Source organism: Canis lupus, chromosome 7 (genome assembly GCF_048164855.1).
Source record: "Canis lupus baileyi chromosome 7, mCanLup2.hap1, whole genome shotgun sequence".
Classification (NCBI taxonomy): Eukaryota; Metazoa; Chordata; class Mammalia; order Carnivora; family Canidae; genus Canis; species Canis lupus.
Window position 1 is genome coordinate 65015602 of NC_132844.1, and position 25705 is coordinate 65041306.

At 41.3% G+C, this 25705-nt stretch overlaps 1 protein-coding gene across 9 annotated transcripts in view; it reads left to right on the plus strand.

Annotated features, from left to right (window-relative positions):
• The first annotated feature begins 953 nt into the window (after window positions 1-953).
• BTBD9 (BTB domain containing 9) overlaps window positions 954-25705 on the plus strand; it is a 410681-nt gene continuing 385929 nt past the window's right edge. For 8 of the 9 annotated variants that reach the window (XR_012034324.1, XR_012034323.1, XR_012034326.1 and 5 more), the window contains exon 1: window positions 954-1069. The gene's annotated coding sequence lies outside the window, so the exon portion shown is untranslated. The remainder of the gene's footprint in view (window positions 1070-25705) is intronic. The other variant, XM_072833184.1, reaches the window with a different exon arrangement.

Here is a 25705-nt window from a genome sequence, read left to right on the forward strand (position 1 = left end):
GGTCTCCCGCTCTTAAGTCTTACTCTTCTGTCCGTGTTCACTCCCATTATCTTTGCTTATGAAACAGCCTTTGCCTGGAATTACGCCCTTTATAGTCAGTCTCCAACCGCCCCCCCGCCCCCAGCCTGGTACCCCAGTTTGCCCAAGCGTCAAGCAAAACTTGAGTAATCAACATCAGCCAGGATCAGACTTGAATCTAGGTTTCTCTGACTCCAAAGTCCCTGCTCTCATCTGCTCTTGCTCGACTGCCTTCTCCTAACATTAAAAATTAATTTTAAGAAAAAAAAAATCACTTAGAGCCTGATGGGCTTTATACTTCCCAAAGCGCCTCCGCAAACATTCTTCCCTCTTAGCCTCACAATCCTCCAGCGTAGGCAGGATGGGTCCTGCCGCCCCGTTTATAAAATGAGGACCCCGGGGAATTCAAGGCTCCGCTCATCACCCCCCGCTGCCGGGTTGAGGAGTCACTGAGCGGCTTCCCGCGTTAACCACGCCCGCAGCCCCCTCTGGTCCCGCTCCCCGCGCGACCTCCCCGCACTTCACAGAAGCGGCCGGCGGGATCCGCGCCAGTCCGGACGAGGCCACTGCTCCTTCCACCGCAGGCTCCCTGAACCTCGCGACAGGGACCGTCCCGTCCGCAGTGACCAGTCGGTGACGCAATACGGTGACGTACGGTGACGTGACTTACCCGGAGCCAGGAGCCGGCAGGGCAGCCACACCCTGGGGCCCCCAGCTCTGGAGGGCCACGGGTCGGGCGGGTGGGGAAACGCCGCGAAACCAGCCTGGGAGACCCCTCCCGCCCTGAACCGTCAGATCCCGCCCGCCGCCGCCGCCGCCGCCCGGTTGCTAAGTGACGCCAGCGCGCAGAGGCGCGTGCGCGGCCACGGCGCTGTGCGTGAGGGCGGACGCGCGCCGCGGCGGCGGCGGCGGCGGCGGCGGCGGCGGCGGCGGCGGCGGCGGCGGCGGCGGCGAGGACGGCGGCGGCGGCGGCCGAGGGGGCGGTGGCTACGAGGAGCGGGCGGAACAGGCGTCGGTGCGGGCGGCTAGGTCGCGGAGGACCCTTGTTGGGGTGAGTGGCCGGCGCCTCGCAGGGGGGTGGGGCCTGGCCGCACCTGCCGGCGGGCCCGGGGCGGTCCCGCGCGCGCCGCTCCACGCCCCTCTGCCGCTTTTTCCGGGGGCGGGGGAGGGTCGGTTCCTGGGCACGGGCGCTCCGGGAAGCGGCGGCGAGGGCCGGGCGACGGCGGGTGGTCCCGGAAGGTGTGGTGGGAAGTCGGTGTCTGGGGGCGTCGGGGCGGCTTCGCCAGGGCTCCCGGAGCGAGGAGCCGCAGTCTGGAGAAGCCCAGGCTCTCCCAGAGCCGCCTGGCAGCCTGCCTGAGACCCGGTGGACCGAGCCCGAGCCCGAGGGGAGGCGGGGCGCGGGGCGCGCGGTGGGGGTGCGGAAAGTTTGGCGCTGCGGGGCCCTTCCTCGCCCCTGCCCTGGCTGGGATCCGAGGCGGAGCCGGTTGTTATGGAGAGTTGTGAATCCGTGCGGGCGAGCGGCGCCAGACACACCCACGACCTGGGGAAGGCGGTCGGTCTGTCAGCGCTGCCAGGGGGCGGCCAACCTGTTGCCTGGACTTTCCAGCTTCACGTGTCTGTGCACGTGCCTGAAGCCCGCGGACAGCTCTGCCCCGCGCCTCCCGTCACGCTGCTGCTGCTACGGGTTTTGAGGCCGGGGGCGGATATCCATCCTCGTAGACTCCAGTCAGCTGTTTTTTATTTCCCCGAAGTCTGTTGTGTTTCTGTCGTTATGAGGACCGAGGAAGTATGGAGGCACTGCCTCTTTGTTTTGTTTTTAATTTCCTTTAAAAGTAGTACACACTTGCTAGTTACCGGGCAGAAAAAAGCATATTCTCTTCCACGTGCGGGCTAGAGCCTGGTGGTGGGCGGACAGGCCTGGGTGTAAGGTGCGGCAGGTCAGCAGCCCCGTGGTCCCAGTGCGCCCGCTCCCCTCAGGCGTCTATGTGTGGTGGTTGTCGTTACCTTTCTTGGGAGAAAAGAGTATTGGAGGCGGGGGAAAAGAGGGTATTTCCTGACTTTTGATGAAGACCGTGCGTGGAACTGGCACAGAGACTGTACTGAAATTCAGTCGTATAATCTGTGCAAGAGAATTGAAGAGAGTAACTTGTAAGTTTTCGTTCAGCTCTAAAATATTGTGGGCCAGTTTCCTAAGTAAGGATCCTTAGGAAGTAAAGTGTGCTGCCTGAGATGCTTGCATCTTGGGACCAATAATAACCTTGCTCTGTAGCACTAAGAGTAATGGAAATTCAGTGTCTCTTGCTCTCCAGACTGTACCAACTTTTAGGACAGGTATCGTGTCTTTTTTACTCATGGCCATATCTTAAGCATCTACAAGAGCGTTTGCCACAGAGTACGCAGGTTATAGGTATTTGTTACACATTGCACTATGAGTGTTTATTGATGTAGAGCAAGCGTTTAACTTCGTCCATCTAGTAGTTAATACATGTGCCCCTGTGCATATAGTCACGTTACATGTGGGAGAAGGTTTATGGGTACAAATGACATAGAAGAGCTGGCTTTTTTTAAAGAGAAATCTGGCTAGGAAAACAAAGCATATGTATGTCAAATCATTATGAAACCAAATGAGGCAGTATGTAAACAAGTGCTATGTGAGGTGCTGTACTTTAAGTGCAGCGGAAATTTAGAAAAACCAAGACCTGTGGTGGGCTGAGGTAGTGAACTCTTTGGAAGAGTTACAAAATTTGAGTTAGAGAAGAGATAAATCACATGTTGAGAAAATAGTGTGAATCTGCTGGGTGAGGGCTATATTGAGACCTTCGTGTCATGTCTGGTGAGTGGAGTAGAAGATCTCTGATAGGGAGATACTGGAGAGAGAAGGTTTAGCAGGCTGGAGAGGGAATGTCTTAAGACTAAGGCAGGCCGGGATGCCTGGGTGGCTCAGCGGTTGAGCGTGTCTTTGGCTCAGGCTGTGATCCCACGGTTCTGGGATCGAGTCCCATATCGGACTCCCTGCAGGGAGCCTGCTTCTCCCTCTGCCTTTGTCTCTCTCTGTGTGTGTATTTCATAAATAAATAAATAAAATCTTAAAAAAAAAAAAAAACTAAGGCAAGCTTATCAGCATCACACTGATAGCAGGATAGGGCCTGCTTGCTGGGTGGGATGGGAGTTGTGTTAAAGTAGAGTCCTAGACAAAAATAAGTGTTATCCTTACTTAAAATTAAGAGATATTATGGTTGAACCAGGATCAGGTTGTTGTATACTTCTGAATTCAGTTACTAATTTGAATAAATGCCTCACTAATGTGAGTGTATCTTATGTAGTCGGCAGTGCATGTCCCCATTTCTAAAATCTGTCATGCTTGGGCCTTTCCATTGGAAATCTGAAATGATGTACCCAAAGCAATTATCCAGCCACTCTCAGTAACACAGTTTTGCTTGGGATTATCTCTTATAGTGGTCTGTGAGGATTGTAGTTACTGCTGATCCTGTAAATACACAAATAATGTTTGCTAGGAAAGGAGTCTATTTGAAGAAAGACACTAAAAAATATTGACAGAAAGATTTGAGAAAATTAAAGATATTGCTGCTGAATATTGAACCTTTGATCTTTATAATATCTTTTGTTGTTAATGTGGAAATTCTTTGGAGTGGTGAATAAACCTGAAGTTGGATTGCTAACCTACCATGTGTAGAGTTGCAACACCATATGTTGCATTATTTAACAACTCAGCAAATATTTATTGGGTGCTGGCTATGGCTAGATACTGTGGTCAGTGCTGGGAAGACAAAGAATAAGACACCTCTTGAGATACTAAGTGTTCGTTAGACTACGGAACCCCTAACTGTGGTATAAGAGTTAATCACTTTGGAATAAGTAAAATGCTAAGGGCATTGATCACTTTGGCTGGGGAAAATTTGATAGAATCAGGGAAAGCTTTCACAAGAAGAGGATAGAACTTAACCCTGGAGGTTGCGTAGAATTTTGCACATGTAAAAGGGAAAATGAACATTCCAAGCAGAGGGGAGAACATAAGCAAAGTTGTCAAAGATTAAAACTAATAGGGTTTGGGATCCCTGGGTGGCGCAGCGGTTTGGCGCCTGCCTTTGGCCCAGGGCGCGATCCTGGAGACCCGGGATCGAATCCCACGTCAGGCTCCCGGTGCATGGAGCCTGCTTCTCCCTCTGCCTGTGTCTCTGCCTCTCTCTCTCTCTCTGTGTGACTATCATAAATAAATAAAAAAAAAAATTAAAAAAAAAAATTAAAAAAAAAAAAACTAATAGGGTTTTTGGAAAACCTTGAGTTGTTTCTCTTGATGAGACAGGAAAGGAATGTTTGGAGCCAAATTACTTTGGGGTCTTTCATTCCATTCTAAAAAGCTTAGACTTACCCCCCCCCCCCCCCCCCCCGCCCTGCCAATGCCCCTCTCATGTTGGCGATGGAGAGCCTTAGAAGGTGGACTAATCAGACCAGAAAGTTAACTGACAAGTCCTGTGCAGAATTGCATGAGAGTGAAGAGGCAGGGAAACCCATTAGGATGTAGATGAGAGCTGCTGGGAGCTTGAAGAGGGAAGGTGGGAGTGGATGGATTGTAGAGCTATTTTAGATGTTAAAATCTCTAAATGTTATGACCAGCTAGAGGTGAGAGAGTGAGAAGTCAAAGATGTGTCTGGCTTGAGTAACTGATGATTATGATGACATTAAATTAATGGAGGAGGAACAGATATGCAGGGGAGAGAAGAAATGATGTTAATGTTAATTATCAGGTCCCTGTGTAGAGTTTAGAGAGAGCCACTAGGTGATTGGAAATTCTACTCCAGAGTTGATGAGACAGTTTAGGAATAACTGTGACAGTCTTCAAGGATATGTTTCCATAGTACTATTCTAGAAGTGAGTATAGCAGCTAACGCTGCTGTGGACTTTGGGGTCAGGAAAACTGGAGGTCAGATCTGTTTAACTTATTGGTTGAGTTGGGCAACCTTGGGCAAGTTGTTTAATATCTCTAAGCCTAAATTTCCTTTGAAAAGTGGGGTTAGTAATACCTTAAAGAATCATTGTGGAGATTAAGATAATATGTGCATGATGATTAGCACAGTGCCTAGCTTATAAATACTTAATGATAACTGCTGCTATTAGTAGTGGTAGTTATAGTTATCATTGTAGAGGTAGTAGAATATATAACTACCCAGAAAGATGGAGAATGAGAACTAGAAAGGACAAGGAATGGAACTTTTGGACATTAGCGCTTGGATCAAACTTTGAATGGTTCTCAAACTTAAGCATGCATCACAAATACCTGAGGCCTTGATAAAACACAGATTGCTGGGCCCCAACAGTCTGAGTGGGGTCAAGAATTTGCATTTTGAAGAAGGTCTCTGGTGATGCTGATGCTTGTGTTCCCAAGACCACACTTTGAGAACTACTGACTTGGAGGTTGGTTGAAAGAAGAGAAATCAGCGTAGAGACTAACAGAGAGATTGGGCAGCTGGAAAACCAGGAGAGAGTTCAGAGAAGGTTAGGGAGGTAGCAGCCTGAAGACTTTAGATCCACCAGTGTGCTTCCAGTTCTATAGGTCTCATCCCATTCTTATTTCTGTCTTCTCCAGAATGTGGCACAATGCTTGGCACATAGCATTGCTTGAATGAACCTTGGAAGCCCCTTAATACTGTTCTTGTGCATGATTGCACATACTTTACATGCAGATTTCATTCATCCTCTTATATCTCTGCTGAGTCATAGAGAAGTTACTGTTTCTGGTTTTACACATAGACACAGACGCATGTGCTCGTGCGCGTGCTCAGTAGCTATAGAAAATTTCTTCCAAATGATGCATTAGCTGGGTGCTGTGACTTTGTGTTGGATGTCCTAACTCCTCCCTTTATTTTTAATGTCAGAGTCCAGTTTGCAAAATATTTGTCCATAACAGATGTCAAGATTACAGTCTGTGTCTTGTATTAGGCACTTTGCAGGTTTATTAGATATAGGTATACTCCCTATACCTTGGAAGTTTATAATAAGATGGGCAAAGGAAAGGAGTAGAAGGTGATAACGATTACAAAAATGTGGATTGAGGGGTACCTGAATATAAAGACTTAGTCCTTGTTTGCTGATATACCTTGGATCTTACGTGTCTCATATACTGAGGACTTTTGTCATGCAGAACAAATATTAGTTCTAATCTCTGACAGGAATTTGTAAGAGAGTTCCACTGTGTAAGAAAATCAAACAGTAGTTGCTTGTATAAGATACAAGCATGTTATAAAGAGATTTCAGGAGGTAAGTTGTAGTTTCATGACTCACTAGTTAGCTACTCACCATGCTTCCTGGTCTCTTGTTTTCTCTCAGTTATTCTGTTAACATTTGTTAAGTATCTACCATGTGCCAGAAACTGTATAAAGTGCTGGCTGTAGAGAAATAATTGCTCTGGGTATCTAGCACTGGCATTAGTTGGGGGTATAATATGTGTGAATGAGTGTGTACACACATTGTCAGGGGGAAGATCTGATACTTGCATTTTATAATTTTAAGAATATATTGATATGAGCAGACATCAAGGACTTGAAGTTGAATTCATCCAGCCTTATGTATGCAAGGAGCCATGAAAAAATATAGAAATAAAAGGTTTTGAATATATATTTCTTTTATTAGAAAGAGCACAAGCAGGAGGGCCAGAGGTGGGGTGGGGGAGAGAATCTCAAGCAGACTCCATGCTGAGCGCAGAACCTAACATGGGGCTTGATCTCAGGACCCTGAGATCATGACCTGAGCCAAAACCAAGAATGGGGTACCTAACAGACTATGCCACCCTGGCACCCCAATAAACACAAAGTTTTAAACAAAGAATGTATACTTCAGTAGAGGAGGAAAAATGTATTTATAATACTTAATAGTATTAAGTATAGTAATAGTAATAGTATTAAGTATCATAGAATATGATAAGTACTGTATAAATATTGGTCACAGACTAGAGTCTCCAATGCTTGTTGAGTACCTGAGTGTTCAATTGTGATTTCAATTCATACGTTATTTACTAGGTATTCCAGAAATTGTAATATCATAAATCCAAATTAATATCCTGGAATGCCTCTTGCATCTTTATATGATACCAGAAAATATCTGGTAGTCTGTGTCTTTGTTTCTTGGTTTGGGAAATATTCTTCTAGTACATGAAAGCAAAAAGGTTATTAACAACTGGCTATTGTTTGTCAAGTCACTGCATTATTCTAGGGCTCTTTTCTATATGTTGTTTAATCCTTATAATAGGTTTGTAAATTGGGTATTGTCTCTACTTTACTAATAAGGCGATTGAGATTCAGAATGGGGAGAACAGTTTGCCTGCCATTTGTGGCCAGGGAGTTGAGGCTTAGACTCCAGAGTCATTGCTCTTCATGTCAGCTATTGGCATCGGCGTGGGGCCTAGCACGCAAGTATCCAGATGGAGGAATCCAATCTTGTTTTGCTGATTTGGGAAAAGTTATTGGAGGAAGTTAGAATTTTAATAACTGCCTGAACAATTGAAGACAATTTGATAATATTTTTGGGATAGAGGGGAAAAGGAGGTGGACTTTTAAAAGCCTCAGTGCTAATTCTTCTGTGATGACATGGCTATATTTGACCCCACATTTTTTTTAGTTCTGACAAGAGATTTTACATAAACATCAGATTTCCCACTTTTCTATATATAGGTACAAGTCTTCAAGAGGAGGAACTAACTGTACTTTTCCAAGCTAATGACATTTAAAATAAATTCAGAACTCCTTTTTTTTTTTTTTATCACGTAGTGAAAAATACCTTGCTCTTCACCCTAAACAGTGAGGTGTTCTCTCCACACCACTCATTCCTTCTATCCCTCCACATGTTTATTTTTTAATCTGTTTACAAGTTAAATAGTTGTATATTCTATTTGATTTATCCCTTTTGGGTCCTATTTTATATATTCCTGAAATAACAACTGTAAGCATCTTTGTAAAGCAGAGTCAGTTCTGGCTAATTTCACTATTAATACCTTTATAAAATTATAATTATACCGATAGATATCAAATGCCGTATTACCTGTTGTTATATAACAAATTACCCCCTTCAAATTAGCAGCTTAAAACAACACTTTTTTTTTTTTTTTTAGAGAGAGGAAGTGGGGAGGGATGGGGCAGAGAGGGAGAGAAAATCTTAAGCAGGTTCTACATCCAGCTCAGAGCCTGACAGGGACCTCTACAACCCTGAGATCATGCCCTGAACTGAAAATCAGAAGTCAGAAGCCCAATTGACTGAACCACCCAGGCGCCTCAGACATTTATCTAATGATTTCTGTGGGTTAGGAATTCATTTGCAGCTTTGCTGGGTGATTCTGGCCCAAAGTCTCTGATGAATTGCTCTACACCTGTTGACCAGCACTGCCATAGTCATCCAAAGGCTTGATTGGGACTGGAGGGTCTGCTTCCTAGATGGCTACTTCACATGACTGTTAGCACAAGTCCTTAGGTCTTTAATAAAAGAGGTCTTTAATAAAAGAGGTCTTTAATAAAAAGGGGCTGTTTGAGTGTATGTCAGCTGATTTCACCCAGAGCAAGGGATGCAAGAGTGAGGAAGGAGGATACCACATGACTTATATGGTCTGTCTTGAAAACGTACACTGCCACTTCTGCTCTATCCCATTTGTTATAAGCAGGTCACTAAGGTCAGCTCACACTCTAAGAAAGACAAGTAGCCTCTACTTTTTTTAGGGGGGGGATGGGTCAAAGAATCTGTAGACATATTTTAAAACACGATAAATCCATTGTCATATGAAGCTGTATCGTCAGCTGAAATTATATCTATTTTTTTAAAAAGATTTTATTTATTAGAGAGTGTGCATGCAAGAGCGAGGGGAGGGTCTGGGGAGAGGGAGAAACAGACTCTCCACTGAGCAGGAAGCCCGATTCAGGCCTCAATCCCAGGACCCCAAGATCATGGCCTGAGCTGAAGGCAGAGGCTTAATGGACTGAGCCACCCAGGCACCCCTGATTGTCTCTATTGTCACATGTGTAGTAATGTAGTAGTTGTTTTGACTTGTGTATTCACAGTATTTTCTGGAAATGTTCTGAAGGTGGTGGTTTTTTAAATCTAAAGCAGGTTTTCACATATTACAGATTTGTTGGTGATATCTTGAAGTTTCGCATCTATTTCATTAGCTGCAGTTCCAATACCACTGGAATACTTTGATTTTTATCTTATTTTATTAACTTTTTCTTGTATCATTTCATTTACACTATTTAATGGTTTTTATGGTTAATCATAAAGGTTTTTTTATATTAAGATTTTATTTATTTACTCATGAGAGGCACACAGAGAGAGGCAGAGACATAGGCAGAGAGAGAAACAGGCTCCCTGTGGGGAGCTGGAGGCAGGACTTGATCCCAGACCCCGGGATCACAACCTGAGCCAAAGGCTGAGACTCAACCATTGAGCCATCCAGGCATCCCTCCAGGATTAATCTTAAATAGAACCAAACATTTCAAGACAAATTAATTTACTTTCTAAACTTTTTTTTTAAAGATTTTATTTATTCATGAGAGACACACACACAGAGAGAGAGAGAGAGAGAGGCAGAGATATAGGCAGAGGGAGAAGCAGGCCCCATGCAGGGAGCCTGATGTGGGACTCGATCCTGGGTCTCCAGGTTCATGCCCTGAGCTGAAGGTGACGCTAAATCGCTGAGCCACCCAGGGATCCCCACTTTCTAAACTTTTAGAAGAAAAGTCCTTGCTTAATCCATGTTTGAAGGCACTCATTTCAGCTTCTACAGAGCACAGTGACTTTGGGTTTCATGGTTTGGATGAGGCTGTTAACTTTGTTCACATCCTTTGGGTACTTGAGAAATTCTTCTTGAGTGAGATCCTTAATTAGCTCCATTGGATTCCAAATTTTGTTCTTTAGAAAGTATATGTAGGATATAATTGGTTTAGTCGGAGAACCTTTTTGGAACATCACAGTTAGGTACATATTTTGGCACTTTATTTCTTTAGTTTGTTTTTCAATTTTTAAAAAAGGTTCTTATTTATTTTGGAGAGAGAAAGGAAGCGAGCATGAGCAGGGGAAGGGGCAGGTGAAGAGGGAAAGAGAAAATGTCAAGCAGACTCTGTGCTGAGTATGGAGCCCGACATGGGCTCTATCTTACGACCCTGAGATCATGACCTAAGCTGAAACCAAGAGGTGGACACTTAACCAACTGAGCCATCCAGGCGTCTCTATTTCTTTAGATGTTAAATAGATTTAGACTTCACTGTCCCTACCCCCAGCAGGTATCAATTACCTTACTTTTTTCTTTTTTTTTTTTTTTGACCTAATTTTACACAGAAAAGAATTCTACATTCCTCCAAATGTTAACATTTTACCACATTTGTTTTATCCTTTCTCTTTTTGTCTCTCTCTCTCTCTCTCACACACACACACACACACACACACATTGTTCAAGAGTAAGCTACAGAGCATTATTTACAATAGCTAAACTGTGGAGGTAGCCTAAGTGTCCCATCAATAGTTGAATGGATAAATTATATAATGGAATATTATTCAGCCATAAAAAGAATGAAAATTTGCCATTTGTGCCAACATCTATGGATATAGAGGATATAGATGAAATAAGTCAATTAGAGCAAGACATATACCATGTGATTTCACTCACATATGGAATTTAAGAAACAAACAAAAAACCCCAAATGAACAAAGAAGAAAAGACAATAAATGAACTCTTCACTATAGAGAACAAACTGATGGTTCCCCAGAGGGGAAGTGGGTAGGGTAGGGTGGGTGGAAAGATGAAGAGGATTAAGATCACTCTTACCTTAATGAGACCTGAAAAAATGTATGGAACTGTTGAATCATTAACTTGTACACCTGGAACTACTATAACTGTATGTTACGTACCCTTGAATTGAAATCAATAATAAAAAGAGTAAGTGGCAGATACAATACCCTTTTACCCCAATCCTTCTGTGTGCATTTCCTTAGAAGAAAAAAGAATATTCTTATACTAACTACATTCTAATCATCAGGAAATTAGTATTAATGTAGTATTGTTATTGTCCTGATTGGCTTATGAGTGAATGCCTTTCATAGCAACAACAAAAACCACTCACACACTACCTTCAGTTGTTTTCCTTTGGTCTCCTTTAGTCCGGAACAGTTCCTCAATAGTTGTCTTTGTGACACTGGCATTTTTGAGGAGTATAGGCCAGTTTTGTTTTGTTTTAATATTTGTGCTGCTGAAGAGAGCACTTGTTTTGCTTTAAAACAGAGTGTCCCTCATTCGAGGTTTGTCTGGTGTGCCTTCATGATTCAGTCCACGTTAATCCATTTTTGGCAAGGCTACCACCATGTGTTTCTCGGTGCGTCACCTCAGGAAGGCCAGTGATGCCGCTGTTACTGCTGATGTTACCTTCCGATCATTTTAGTTAATAAGGAGTCTGCCCGGTTTCCCCACTGTAAAGTTACTATTTTTTCCTTTGTAACTGATAAGTGTTTTCTAGAGAAATTCTTTGAGACTATGAATATCCTGTTACTCTTAGACATTTACCTACTAGTTTTAGCATCCATTGTTGATTCTTTCCTGAATCAATTTTGCCAAATGAATATTTCCTAATTCTATTATTCCTCCTACATTTATTAGTTGAATTCTCCCCATTAGTTAATATCACTATGAACTCACAGATTCTTGTGTTATTCAGTGGGTTATGGTTATTATTTATCTTTAACTTTCTGTAAGTGTAGTTAGCATACAGTGCTGTGTTAGTTTCAGGTGTACAATATAGTGATGCAGCAGTTCCATACATAACCCAGTGTTCCTTACAATGCACTCCTTATCCCTATCACCTATTTCACCCAGCCCCTCTGGTAACCATCGGTTTGTTCTCGATAGTTAAGAGTCTATTTCTTGGCTTCTGTCTCTCTTTCTCACTGTCTCATTTACCTTTACTATCATTATTTCTTTTACTCAAATTGCTGCGTATTCATCCAGTGGGAACTTTTTCAAGCTGGTTTTGTCTTTGTGATGTGTCCCCAATATTCTTTGAGCACGTCCTTATTTTCTGGTACAACAAGATAGTCCTATTTTCCTGGCCCCTCCTTTGGATTCAGTTCTAGATTCTCTTAGCAAACAGAGGTGTGTGTGTGTGTGTGTGTGTGTGTGTGTGTTTGTGCCCACACACCTCTATATCTAGTTTTGTGTATTTCTGTTAAACCCATGAGCTTACACTGACACTTCCAGTTTCAGTCCTACAACACAGGGTTTTTTCTGTCATTATTCTTTTCATATTTGTAACTCCCTTCTCCTACAGTGAGAACCTGGTTCCCCCCTTTGACCTTATATTTACTTATTTGTACACTTAATATACCTAGAAAGTAAATTCAAAATAGCTAGCCTGTGCCTCTGTGAAAATGAAAGCCATTAACAAGAATTCAGTATTTAACTTTTAACCTTTAGCCTGAAGGCATACAGTACAGCCACTTTGTTCAAAAGTTACATAGTTATGTATCCCCTTCAGTGTGATTATGTTATTTATTTGAAATAGTTTGGTTCATATTAATTCTCTGTATTTCATGTCACTCTATTATCTCCCCATTTTTTATTTTATTTACTGTCCTTTTTTGAGCCTGTGAAACAATAACCAATAATAATGGTTGCAGAAGTCAAGAAGGCATTCTCAGAAGTGTCATTCCCATTTCTTCTGTCCTGTCTACCCTCTTCCTAACCACTTCCTATAATCTATTCATTTACCCAGCTTTATCCTTATTATATTTCTTTTTGCACAAATAACCAGATAATATGTATATTTTCTTATTTCCCCATTTTTTTCTTACCCCAAAAGTGCTGTAGATATTCTTTTGCATTTTACTTTTTGCACTTAACATTGTATCCTGGAAACCACTCAACATAAGTTCCTAGAGATCTTTCTGTTATTTTTTTTACAGCCTCATAAAATTTCTTTGTGAGGAGGTCACCTGCTTGCTTCTATGGGGTTTCTTATATTTATCTAGTACTTTGGAACACTTTCCTCTTGTTGCCTCATTCCATTCATGCTTCCTTCTATCTTTCCTGTTTAGGTTAGGTGCCTTTCTGAGGCTTCCTTACCCACACTCTCCAAGCCATAGATTAATTTCTTAGCAGATTGAATTTGCTTTTCTTCCCTCTCAATCCTTTGTCCTGATGAATGCTACATTATTCATCTAAGCTGAAAAGCTGACTGTCCTGAACGCCTTTGCTCTTGTACCCTCGTATTCTTGTTAATAATCCCTCATACTCATTTTCTCCTTTCCATTCTTAGGGCTTTTACAACTTCACTGAAGTCCTCAATTTCTTGCCTAGATTATTGCATTAGAATCCTAACTATAGAGCAATGGTTCTAGGACAGTGTTAAAGTCACCTGGTAATTTGTTCGAAATGCAAATTTGAGGACCTCACCTTTTGAATCAGAAACTCTGGGGATGAGGCCTGGCAACCTGTGTTTTACTGTTCCCTCTAGGTGGTTCTGAAACAACTAAAGTTTGGGGACCATGGACAGAGTGTTTACAAAATTGTAGAAGGAGATTTTAAAGAAACTAGTAGATACTGAAAGTGGAGAAAGAAGTAAACAAGCTGTGAAAATGGGAACACTTGAACTGAGGAGCCTCCTTTAAAAAGGAAGAAGGAAAGCTCTTGGGTTCCTTCCTGGCTTTCGTCTTTTTATCCTGTAGAACATGTAGTCTTTGGCACAGGATCCTACAGCTTACACTGATACTTTCCCTGCCTGGGTCCCAGCTTGTATAGAAAATGTCTGTATCTTTTAAAACTTTTGTTTCTGCTGTCCAGCAACACATATACAGAAAAGTACATGGAACGCAAATGCTGAACTTAATTACTTTAAAGTAAAATCTAGTTTATTTCCACTTCATTAAGAAATAAAACCCTGCTAGCCCCCAGTCACGCATCAGGTGCTCCTTTTCGATCTCAGCCCCTCTCCTAAAAGTAAACACTGTCCTGACTTTTTTTTAAAAAAGATTTTATTTATTCATTAGAGACACAGAGAAAGAGAGAGAGAAGCAGAGACACAGGCAGAGGGAGAAGCAGGCTCCATGCCGGGAACCCGACGTGGGACTCGATCCCGGGTCTCCAGGATCACATCCTGGGCCACAGGCGGCGCTAAACTACCGTGCCACCGGGGCTGCCCTGTCCTGACTTTTATAATATTACTTCCTTATTCTTTTTTTTTTTTTTTTAACATTTTATCCTTTAAGTATACACAGAAAACACTTATAGGTTACTAGACCTATTTTTGAACTTTATATGAATGAATGAAATATGTGTGTGTTCCTTATGTTGGGCTTTTAAATTTAATATTACATTTTGATATTATTCATCTTGTTGCATACAGCTAATTTTTTCATGTTCACTGCTGCATAGTGAACATAAGTCCATTTCAGGACTATACAATTTATCCTTTCTGCTTTTGATGGACATATGGGTTGTTTCTAGGGACTTTTGTGTTTTAGCTAGGATGTTTTTTTATATGCTCGTGAATATATCTTACCTTAGTGTATAATAGAGTAAAATACTGAGTTTTATGGAATGCAGATCTTCAATATTAGTAGATAACAGCAAACTTTTCTAAAGTGGTTAAACCATTTAAATATTTCTGTTTATTTTTGAACCTTTATATTATCAGTATGAGTATGACCCACATCAAGCCACCTAATACTCATACCATAGTTTTCAGTACCTTGCTGAAGTCCTAGAGATGGAGAAGGCAGCTTAATGAAGAAATCAAACAGCTTAGCTAACATCAACTCATTATCTTTTTTAAAAAAATCTGTTTTAAGGAGGTAATATATGGACATGGTACAAAATTCAAAAATATGAGGGGATATACTGTGGAAGGTAACTCTTCCTTTCATCCTTACCTGACAGACATCCAGTTCTTCCTTCTGGAAGCAGGTGCTATTACCACTGGTATATTAATTTGTTCAACAAATTTTTATTGAGTGCCACTTAAGCACCAAGAACTGTTCTACTGTTTGGGGATAGAGGGCTGAACAAAATAGGCAAAGATCTGCTGTCATTTATGAAGGCTCCCGTTCTATTGGAATGATTAAAAGTAGTGAAGATTTCTATATGTCTTTTCAGAAATATTCTGTGTGCATATGGCACATTCTTATGTTTATTCCTAAACATAAATGTCGCATACCACATTACTGTGTCACGCTTTTTCCTCATTGCATCTCGGAGGCTGTTACATATCCATATATGAAAAGGCTGCCTGATTCTCTTTAGCAGCCCTTACAATTATCAGGACAGAAAATTGTAGAAGACTGAAATGGGCATAAAAAAAATCACAGACTGTCATATCCAGTGCATTCGTCTGGACTCTCTGTGCCTTTCATTGTCTTTGAGCTGTTTTATAACTGTAAATTGTAGAAAACTGACAGTTATGCAGATGATTCTTGTTTATAGAAACACAAGTTGATTTTGTCCAGCAGAATGCAATTGAATGTTGCCCTGGGGATAGTGACTAGTTTTGCATCTATTTGTAAAGCAGTGTTAGCATTCCAGATACTGCACGCACCTGTGTGTGTGTGTGTGTGTGTGTGTGTGTTGACTACTTTGGACTCTTTATCTTACTGACTGCTTCATTAATTATTGATTTAAATAAAGTCTTTGATACGTTTTATATTTGTATCATGATTTTACCTTTTTTAAATTTTTTTTATTTTTTATTTTTTGATTTTACCTTTTTAAAACATTATCTTTTAACAGATACATTACAATGACTCCCTTTTTAATGGGCATTTCACTTCTTTATAAAGTGGTTCCTACCAATTTTAGATGGCTTTAATGACTAGGAAAATCTGTGCTATCATGAAGCAGTACTTTTTGATGCTTTGACAAGGAAATTAATGGATGTGAGAGTTCTAGTAATTCTTCCATTAAGCATTCTGACCTAGCCCCTGCCTTCAAGGAGTTTATTGTCTAGCGGAGGAGGAGTAGGAATGATACAGATGAAGTGTATAGTACAGATATTGGGTAATTACTGAGATAGCTAAGACGAGGTTCCCCGGAGGGAGGAAAGAACTGCATGGTTTCCTCACAGCATCTGCTTTTTCTCACAGGCTGTGCTTGCTAAGGCAACTGGATGTCTCCCTCTTTGTGATGCCAGGTGCTAGCACACTTGTTTTTAGGCTGACTATGGAACTATAGTTAAGTCTTTGGGACTCAAATGGAATCCTGTGGCTCCAACTACGAACACGGTGGTTTGTCTATTCCTATGATGGCATTAGCAAGAGAATATAGTGGAGTCACATAGTTGGGGTGGGAGTGGGTTAGTGGTTATATTCTAAAGTCAGGACAAAATGTAAAAATCGAGTACTGTGAAAATTTCCTGTAGCAAACCCTTTAATGCCTATAAAATACCCTATCATGGTTCTCTTAGTACAGGAATGTCCTAAAATCAGCTAATTTGAGTTATGAGAATTTAATTTTACTAGTTTCGTTTGACACCCCTAATTTGGCTTGTCAACACCTCACATTACTAACCATTTCCTGGCCTGCCTCTAAAGCACCACCACGAAACAGTCTTTGCAGTTACGCAATTTGGTGCTTGATAGAGTTGTCTCAGTTACTTCGTTTCTCATTCTGTCGGTAATAATCTTTTGTGCAGTTGCATTGTTTTCATTGATTTCTTTGCTCTCTCACTGTTCTGTCACTCCTCCATTAAAGGTTTAATTACCCCAGCATTAACATATGTACACTTTGTTAATTCCTGAGGAATTGTGTACCATTTATTTCAGTGAATACTATTAAATTGTTTTGATGGGAAGAAATAACCCTCTCAGAGTTTTTAAAGGATTGGTTACTTTTCCTAAGGCAGGATAACTCTGTTCTTCCACTCCTCTTCCTCTGTTATCACTGTTTCTGTTGGTCCTTCAATTAATTTTTTGCTGCTTCCACTTATTTTTCAATGATTGAGAAACTTCTGAAATCACTTATACCTTGTTTTAAGCTTAAGTACAGCAGGGAACATTGAGTGGGTTCACTCAGTGTTCCCACTATTTCTGACTCTTCCTTCTATATAAGTAATTGAATTCACATAAGTTAAATTCGAATATGATGTGATACTCTCATGGTAAAAATCTGACCTAATTCAGGTGGAATTGGAGAGAAGATTCCCAGGCCGCTTCTCTCTCATCCATCCAGACATCTGTTGAGTTCTTGCTAGGTTATATTAAGTGATGTGGATACAAAAGAGAATGATTTATGTTTCCTGTCCACAAAGAACTTGTAACTTGGTAGAGGTGGTAGATTTCAAGGTAGATGTTTGTGATATAAAGTGGTAAGTGCTGTGAGAACAATATATCCAGCTATATCAGCTTCAAATTTATATGCCATGAATACTTTAGTCTATCAGTACTTCTGAGGAGACCTCTGAATAAGCACTGATATTCAGAGAAGGCTTCCTGGTGATGGGTGACACCTCATTAGGCCTGAAGAATGTGGCCAATGCAGGGGGTCAAGGGAATATGTGTTTTTACAGAGAGATGGCAAAGTGTGCCAGGGCAAGTGGTGTTGCTGAAGCATAAAGTGAAAGGCAAAGTGGAGGCTAGAGTGGTAAGTAAGGGTCAGTTCAGAGAGGGCCATGGATGCCCTGTCTGTGAATATGTATATCATTCCATTGACTATAATATGATTAGTGTTAATAATATAATCACTAAGAGCTACCATTTGTTAAGCATTTACTAAATGCCAGGAACTATATTCAGTGTTTTCATAGTTATCTCACTTATCTCACTCACTTATCTCATTTAATCCTTTGGGACATTCATAAATGAAAATAATGGAGGTGCAGAGAAGTTGAGTAACTTGTTCAAGGTCATGTCTTGACCTTGCAGTGAGTGCAGAGAGGGGATTCCAAAGTACAGAGGTCTGACAGCAGAGCCTTTTAATTGGAGAATAATTTAAAAAGTGTTAAGCCAGAGAGTAGCTTGATTATATCTTCATTTCAGATTGGTTATTGTACAAAATGAGTGGAGATGGAATTGAGGGGGACAAAATAGGAGGTGGAGAGATAGTTTGGAAGCTGTCATAGTGCAGGTAAGAGATGATTGAAACCTGAATCAGAGTAGAAGTTATTAGGCATAGGAGGGATGAATTAAAGGAGTAATATTTAGGAGGTAAAATGAGGAGATAATGGGGCTCCTGGGTGGCTCAATCAGTTAAGCATCTGACTCTTGGTTTTAGCTCTAGTTATGATCTCAGGATTGTGGAATCAAGCCCAGTGTTGGGAATCCGTGCTCAGTGGGGAGTCTGCTTCTCTGTCTCTCCCTCTGCCCCTCCCCCTGCTCACATGCTCTTTCTCTCCCAAATAAATCTTTTAAAAAAAGTTAATTGATTAGACGGGGGTGGGAGGGGTGGTGGGGTGGGGGTGGGGGTCAGGGAAAGGAAGTTAAGGGAAATGTGCAGGTTTTTAGCATGGGTTACTTATGTGGCATACCATATATTAAGACAAAGGACACTGGAGAAAAACGGAAATTAAGAGAAGATTAGTTTGATACTGAGTATGCTGACTTGAAATGCCAGTGGGGACATGTGGTAGAATATTGCAAGCATCTGTACATATGAATCTGAAATTCAGAAGGGATATCTGGCCTAGAGATGAGAGATTTGGAAGTTAACAGGTAGTAGTTGGAACCTGGAGGAACGATAAAAGGAAGGCATAGCCCTGGGGAATATGACTCTTAAAGACACAGTAGTGAAAGAAAGAGACACAAAGGTAAAAGGAGAACCAGGAGAGAAGAGTGTCACAGAGGCTCAGGGAGCAGAGTTTCAAGAAGGGTATGTTCAAGAGTGTCACATGCTGCAGAGAGGTCCAGAAAGGTAAGAATGGAAAAGTGAATCTTGGATATTCCAATTAAGACGTCATTGATGACCCTGGTAAGAGCGGTTTCAGTGGGGGTGGTGGGCTGATAGTGAGGCTTCAGTGGATTCAGGAGTGAATTGGAGGTTAAAAAGAGGAGACCAGGGGTGTGGATAACCTCTTGAAAAATTTGAATAAAAACTGGAAAAGGGATAATAAAGTATGTGTGAAGTGCAAGATTGAACAACTAGCTCTAAACTCTTCATGCTCCCAACCTTGGGGGAAGCTGATGTGGGCTCAGTTCAACAAGTTGAAAGTTATTGAAATCTTTGGAATATATAGACTCAAATCCTGGGGTCAGCTGCTTCCTTTGTGGCTGCCTGGTAGTCTTTCTATTCTTGAATGGAATAAAATTTGCTCCAATTTGTTGTCAGTGCTATATGTATATCAGAAAGTCATCACCAAAGCACATTGTTGTGCCCAAGATTGCGAATCTGAGAAACCACCAAGGAGCCGACACATGCAAACACATGAGGGTTTATTTACATGCTCAAGCTTGGGTCCAAGTATACCTGACACAGCGGAGCAGGCACTTGGATCCTGGAACTGGGTTACAGCTGGGTTTTTTATAGGCTGGTCTAGGGGATTTTCAGAAGGGGTGGAGGAATTTCTCAAGTTCTGTGTACATTTTGATATGGGGCTTTCAAGGGCATTGAGCTCTGTTCTTATTCTAATAGGGGCTTTCTGCCCTTGGCTTGGGCTCTGTTCTTATTTTCTAGGATGTTAAGCTGCTGTTTTCTTCCTGTAACTGAAGTAATGCAAATTTCAGCTCTTATTCACAGGGGTCTGGGATGGCTGTATTTGTGCTAACGCTGAACTTGAGGTGGAATGGCCTTGATTTTTCTCGGCCTCCACAGCATCATCCTAAATGATATTTTGGCAAACAAAACAAAACAAAACAAAAAAAAAACAAAAAACCAAAAAACCAAAAAGTGATGGGAGAGATTAGTGGAGGAATCTCTGGGAAGGAAAATATGTCAGCCATTATACTATGTCCTTTATGTGTTTTATTTTGTATTTTATTGCTTCCTCATAGCCATCATAATGGGGGTGGGCTTATCCCCATTTTCTCAATGAGGAATTGAGATCCTATAGCCCTATCTTTCCTTATCTTTTTTTTTTTTCTTCTTCTTTCTTTTTCTTTCCTTATCTTATGCCAGGTTCTGCCACTGATGAGTGACCTTGGACAAGTTTCTCCGTTTCCTTGTCTATAAGGAGCTGTGGGTTTTGATCTTGAGATGCTTTCCAGCTCTAGGGTTCTAGGAATCTGTGAATATTTATTAATAATGTTGCTATTTGGGCATGAAAAAAGACTATTCAGGGAATTTCCCCCCTTTCAGTGAATTAATAACTTAATAGTAACACTGTCAGATTGTTCAGACTAAATAATTTATTTTCCCATCACAGAGTGAATACCCATTATGTATGTGGCCTTAGAAGGGTACTGTAAAATAAATCAAGTAAATAGGCTTGGTGACAGGCTCTCCATCAATTGTTACTAGCCCTGGGCACATGGGCAAATAGCTACCTGCAAGATTGTGTGATGATTTGAAAGTGTGTTATAGGTTAAGTGCTAAGTATTTTTATTAATTTAGGAAGTACTTTGGCATGTGGCCTTTAAAAATTACATTATTATATTATCATAAATCTTGATTAAGGCAACAAAATGTATTTACTATGGCCAGCTTCACAGCTGGGGTGAAATATTTTATAGTGTGTATAATGAGCCACTAGATGATGGTGATTTTCTGTTCACATCTGAAAGATGAGAGTTGGGAAATGAATTAGAGGCTTTAAAGGGCTATTTAATTGTGAAGATTAATTTCAAGGAACAGTATCATGTGCTCGGTGAGTACTTAATAATTGAGGAGGAGGAGGGGAAAAAAGGGAATTTTGAGGCTTTTGAACCTTTGTAAGTCCCATTTTGGAAAAAGGTTAGGATAAAAATATGCTAATGTGCTAATGACTTTCAAAGACATGCTCTAAAACAGTGATGTAAAAGAAGCAAAATTAACCAATACTAGGCATTTTGAGAGTAAATATATTCTGTTTGAAGCCAGTGTATTCCAGATATACTGATCCTGGCAAGCAGAGGTTTTCAGTGGGTGTGGGTAGAATCTCCCCTCAGAGGGCATCTTGAAAATTTATAGGGAGATTTTTGTTTTCTTTCTTTCTTTCTTTCTTTCTTTCTTTCTTTCTTTCTTTCTTTCTTTCTTTCTTTCTTTCTTTCTTTCTTTCTTCTTTCTTTCTTTCTTTCTTCTTTCTTTCTTTCTTTCTTCTTTCTTTCTTTCTTTCTTTCTTTCTTTTTTTCTTTTCTTCTTTCCTTTTTTTTTTAAGATTTTATTTATTTCAGAGAGACAGAGAGAGCAAGCAAGCAAGCAAGCATGAGTGGGAGGAGGGACAGAGGCAGAGGGAGAAGCAGACTCCCTGCTGAGCAGGGAACCGACTGTGGGGCTTATCCTAGGACCCTGGGATCATGACCTGAGCCAAAGGCAGATGCTCAGCCACCTAAGCAACCTGGGACATTTTTGTTTTCTAATGTGGTTGAGATATATATTATTTTATTATAAATTATTTTCTTTTGATTTTTCCCTTCTATTTTAGCCTATATATATATACACACACACACACATATACATACATATATATATATATACACATATATATATAAAGTGTTTAGTAGGTTCTAAATCTCAGCGTGTTGAGGGTATGGGTGTTAAAGTATTTGTTATAAAAAGTAAACTTTGGGTCTGATGGGATTGATTGCCATTGTATTAGTTTTCTTTGATGCAGAACAATGTACCTCAAACTTCTAGCTTAAAAGTAATAGCCATTTTACAGTTTCTATAGGGCAGAAGTCCAGGCACTGTATAGCTATATTGTTTGCTCATGGTCTCCCTAGGCTAAAACCAACGTGTCTGTAGGGGCTGCCATCCCATCTGCGGCTTGGGGTCCTCTACCCAGGCTCAGTGGTGGTAGACAGAACTCAACTCCTTGCCCTTATGTGACTGAGGTCCTCATTTTCTTGGTGGCTATAAGTGGGTGGTGGGGGTCACTCTCAGGCCCTAACTATGTGGCCTGCTCACAGCTTGGCAACTTCTTAAGAGCCAGCTGGAGAATCCTTTTAGTCTGCTATAATAGAGAGAGTGTGTATATATGTATGTATATATGTGTATATATATATATATATATATATATCTGCATATCTGTATGTAAGATAGCCTAATCACATGGACAGCTATGCCATATTCACAGGTACTGCCCAAACTCAAGGGAAGGGGATTGATTATATAGGATGCTTACACCAGGGGTGGAAATCATGGAATTTTGCCTACCACATAGCTACTAGTATCAACCTTTCATACCTCTATCTCCTTTTCTTTTTAATTTAATTTTTTTTAGTGTAAAGATTTTATTTCTTTGAGAGCGAGAGAGCGTGAAAGAGAGAAAGAGAGATCATGAGTAGGGAGTAGGAGTAGAGGGAGAAGCAAACTCCCAGCTGAGCAGGGAACACGATACAGGACTCAATCCCAGGATCCTGGGACCATGACCAGAGCTGAAGGTAGATGCTTAAGGCAGTGAGCCACCCAGGTGCCCAGGACCTCTATCTCTTATCTATGTCAGTGCAGTTCACTTATTTGAAATGAGACCCATTGAGCTACTTTAAGCATTTGTATATGTGTTGAGTACCTGCTATGCAACAGGTACTTTTCTAGGCACTGAGAGGAACAGGGCAGAGTCTTTACCCCCATGGATGTTATCTTCTAGTGATAAGTGCTGTGAAGAGAATATATTATATAATATATATTATATATCGGTGGAATAGAGGCTTAGAAGTGGGGTGAGGAGGGGTATTCCCTTAGGGAATGCAGTCAAGGAGCAGACATCTGAATGGTGATAGTAATGTGGATCCAGAGAACAAAACACTCCGGCAGAGGGAAGGTAAATATAAGGACCCAGAGTTCAGGGACAAGCTGGTCTGTGTTTAAGGAACAGCAAGACTAGAGTGGACAGAGTAGAATGTGTGAGAAGAGGGGGAGGAGAGGAGTTCAGGGCAGGTGGTTGAGTGTCAGCACATGCAGAGCCTGGTAGGCCTTGGTAAAGGGTATGATTTTTATTTAAAGTGAGCTAAGGAGGCATTGGAGGTTTGTAAGCAATGAAGTGACCAGTCTGATTTGCAAAAGATTTGTGTTGGGAAATGGCCTCTCGAGGAAGGCTGATGTATAAATACTAAGAGATGATTCTACAAAGGAGATGATTACAGTGTATGAGTGCAGATGACAAGGGGCCCTGGCTCCACCAAAGTCAGAGAAGGCTGCCTGAAGAAATGGTACCTGAGTCACACGTAAGGGTGGAAGGTGAAAAAGGAAGGGTGGTCCCAGAGGGGGAGCAACTTATGCCAGGGCTCCATTGCACAAGGGAGCTTGTCATGGGAGTGACTGTTGGGGGAAGTGATGGTGGAGTTGATAGGAGCAGATTCCACAAGCCCTGAAAGCCTCATAAAATGTTTTTCTTGTGTTCTTTCAAATCAATAGCATTGGAAACCACTTAAGGGTTTTAAGCGGGAGTAGGTATCACAAAGAGAAGGGTTGAGGGGAATAGTTCAGAATGTTTTATAAATTGACAGATTCCAGTTTGGCTGTTGTGTGGAGGTTGGTTTGGAGTGGATTAGTTAGGAGCTAAGTGATGGTCTCAGGGAGAGACAAGTGTGGTATGGACTAGAATGGTAGCATAGTTGTTAAGAAGTAGTAAATCAATTTCAGAGCTCATTTAGGAGGTAAAACCAAAAGACTTCCTGCTGGATTGGGTATGGGAAGTGAGGTCAAAGGAGGTGTCATTCTGGTTTCCATGATTGGACTCACTGAGCTGGGAACACTCATGGGGACAGCATGGGGACAGTGTTTTTGTGGGAGAGAGGACATGGAGAGTATGAAGTGAGTTTTGAAGTACCTTTGAGGTAACTAAGTGAAGATGTAAAGTAGGCAGTGGTATATAGGGGTCTGGAATTCAGAGAAGAGGTGTCTCAATATCTATGTGGCCTTTATTGGTTAATTTTGAGGACTTAGATATGACTGACAGTGTATTAGATTCTGGGGATATAAAGAGGAGTAAGATGTTCATTCAGTATTTGTTGAGTACCTGTGGGCACGATGTCATGGTTATTGCCCTCTGTGAGTTACTTCACCATCAAGGTGAGTCAATAACAAAATCCCAGTATGGGGTGTGGGGGCAGTGGTAGAGGGAAACAGAGCATCTAACAGGGGCATCTGACCTAGATTGGCAGCATCAGTGAACGCTCTTGCGGAAAGGCATGAAACCCGTTCTGAGCCTTGGAAGTAGAGGCATATTAGCCAGACGGGAGAATTTAAGAGGTTCTGGCAGTAACCTGGTCATATGAGAGAAGACAGTGGCATCTCAGAAAAACCATCCAGTCTAAATCCCTGGCTTTCATTAGACGCTGAAGAAGTGGGAAGGCAACATCTGTGAATGGAAAAATAGAATAATGATATATCAAAGATTGTAAGAGAATGTTGACTCTCAGGATTATACTGTTGTTAATATTTGTTTATGCTCCATTGAAGTACTTCTGGAATCTACAGTTGAAAAAGCAATTGAAAAAATTGAGAAATAAGAGAAACATTATGTAAAGTGTGATACAGGAGCATAACCTTGGTTAGTAAAGTGGAGATTAAAAAATCAAATACCTGCTGAATAATAGGGGGAGGGAAAACTTATTAATGAAAACATTTGATTATAAATAATTGAGAGATATTTTTAAGATGAGCTCATATATTTTTATAATCTCTGAGAATGACACAGAGTTGTGCCTTTGTGTCTATAGCTTGTGCTTGGGTCATCTCAGTGTCATATTTATGGATTGAATGTTGTCCTTGTGGGACACCAGGGAGCAATACCTAGCCGCTGTTCTTCAGGAATTTGTGTTTTGACTCATTTTTAGCTAACTCTTAAAAATCTGTTATTTGCTAAATTTCTCTCTGCATCAGCATTTGCTCATTCCTCCTCATATTGCTGCTTCTCAGTAAACTGCAACAAATCACATCTGGGGTTTTCATGCTTTTCTTAAAAAAAAAAATGCCTCCTTCGATAAACATAAATATCTCATCACCGTTTTTTTTTTTTTAAAGATTTTATTTATTTATTCATAGAGATGCAGAGAGAGAGAGAGAGAGAGAGAGAGAGAGAGAGAGGCAGAGACACAGGCAGAGGGAGAAGCAGGCTCCATGCAGAGAGCCTGATGTGGGACTTGATCCAGGGTCTCCAGATCACGCCCTGGGCTGCAGGCGGCGCAAAACCGCTGCGCCACCGGGGCTGCCCTCATCACCTTTTTTAAGGTAATACTTTAAAGTTTCTTGAAATACCATTTATGTAAAAGATAAACCAGTTCTTGTTTTAAAAGAAGGAAACACTTTAGAAGTAAATTGAGTTTAAATGTAAAACTTGCCACCATTCGCTTGTGGGTCCCGCACACCCATTCCCCTCCCTGAAAAGTATTGCTGTTACTTTCCACTTGGGGTACTGATTGGATGTTTTTGCTGTTAAAAGCAATGCGTAATTATAACCTTATATATTCCTGGAAGTACGATTGTGGGGTTATGGGAAATTGATATTTAGGAATTTCGTAAATTCAGCCAAACTGACCTCCAAAAAGCTGACCAGTTTATACTTCCAACCATGTATAAGAGTATTGTTTCCTATACATATGACTTAGCTATAGAGTTTTAGAACTTGAAGTTACCCCAGAATGTTGC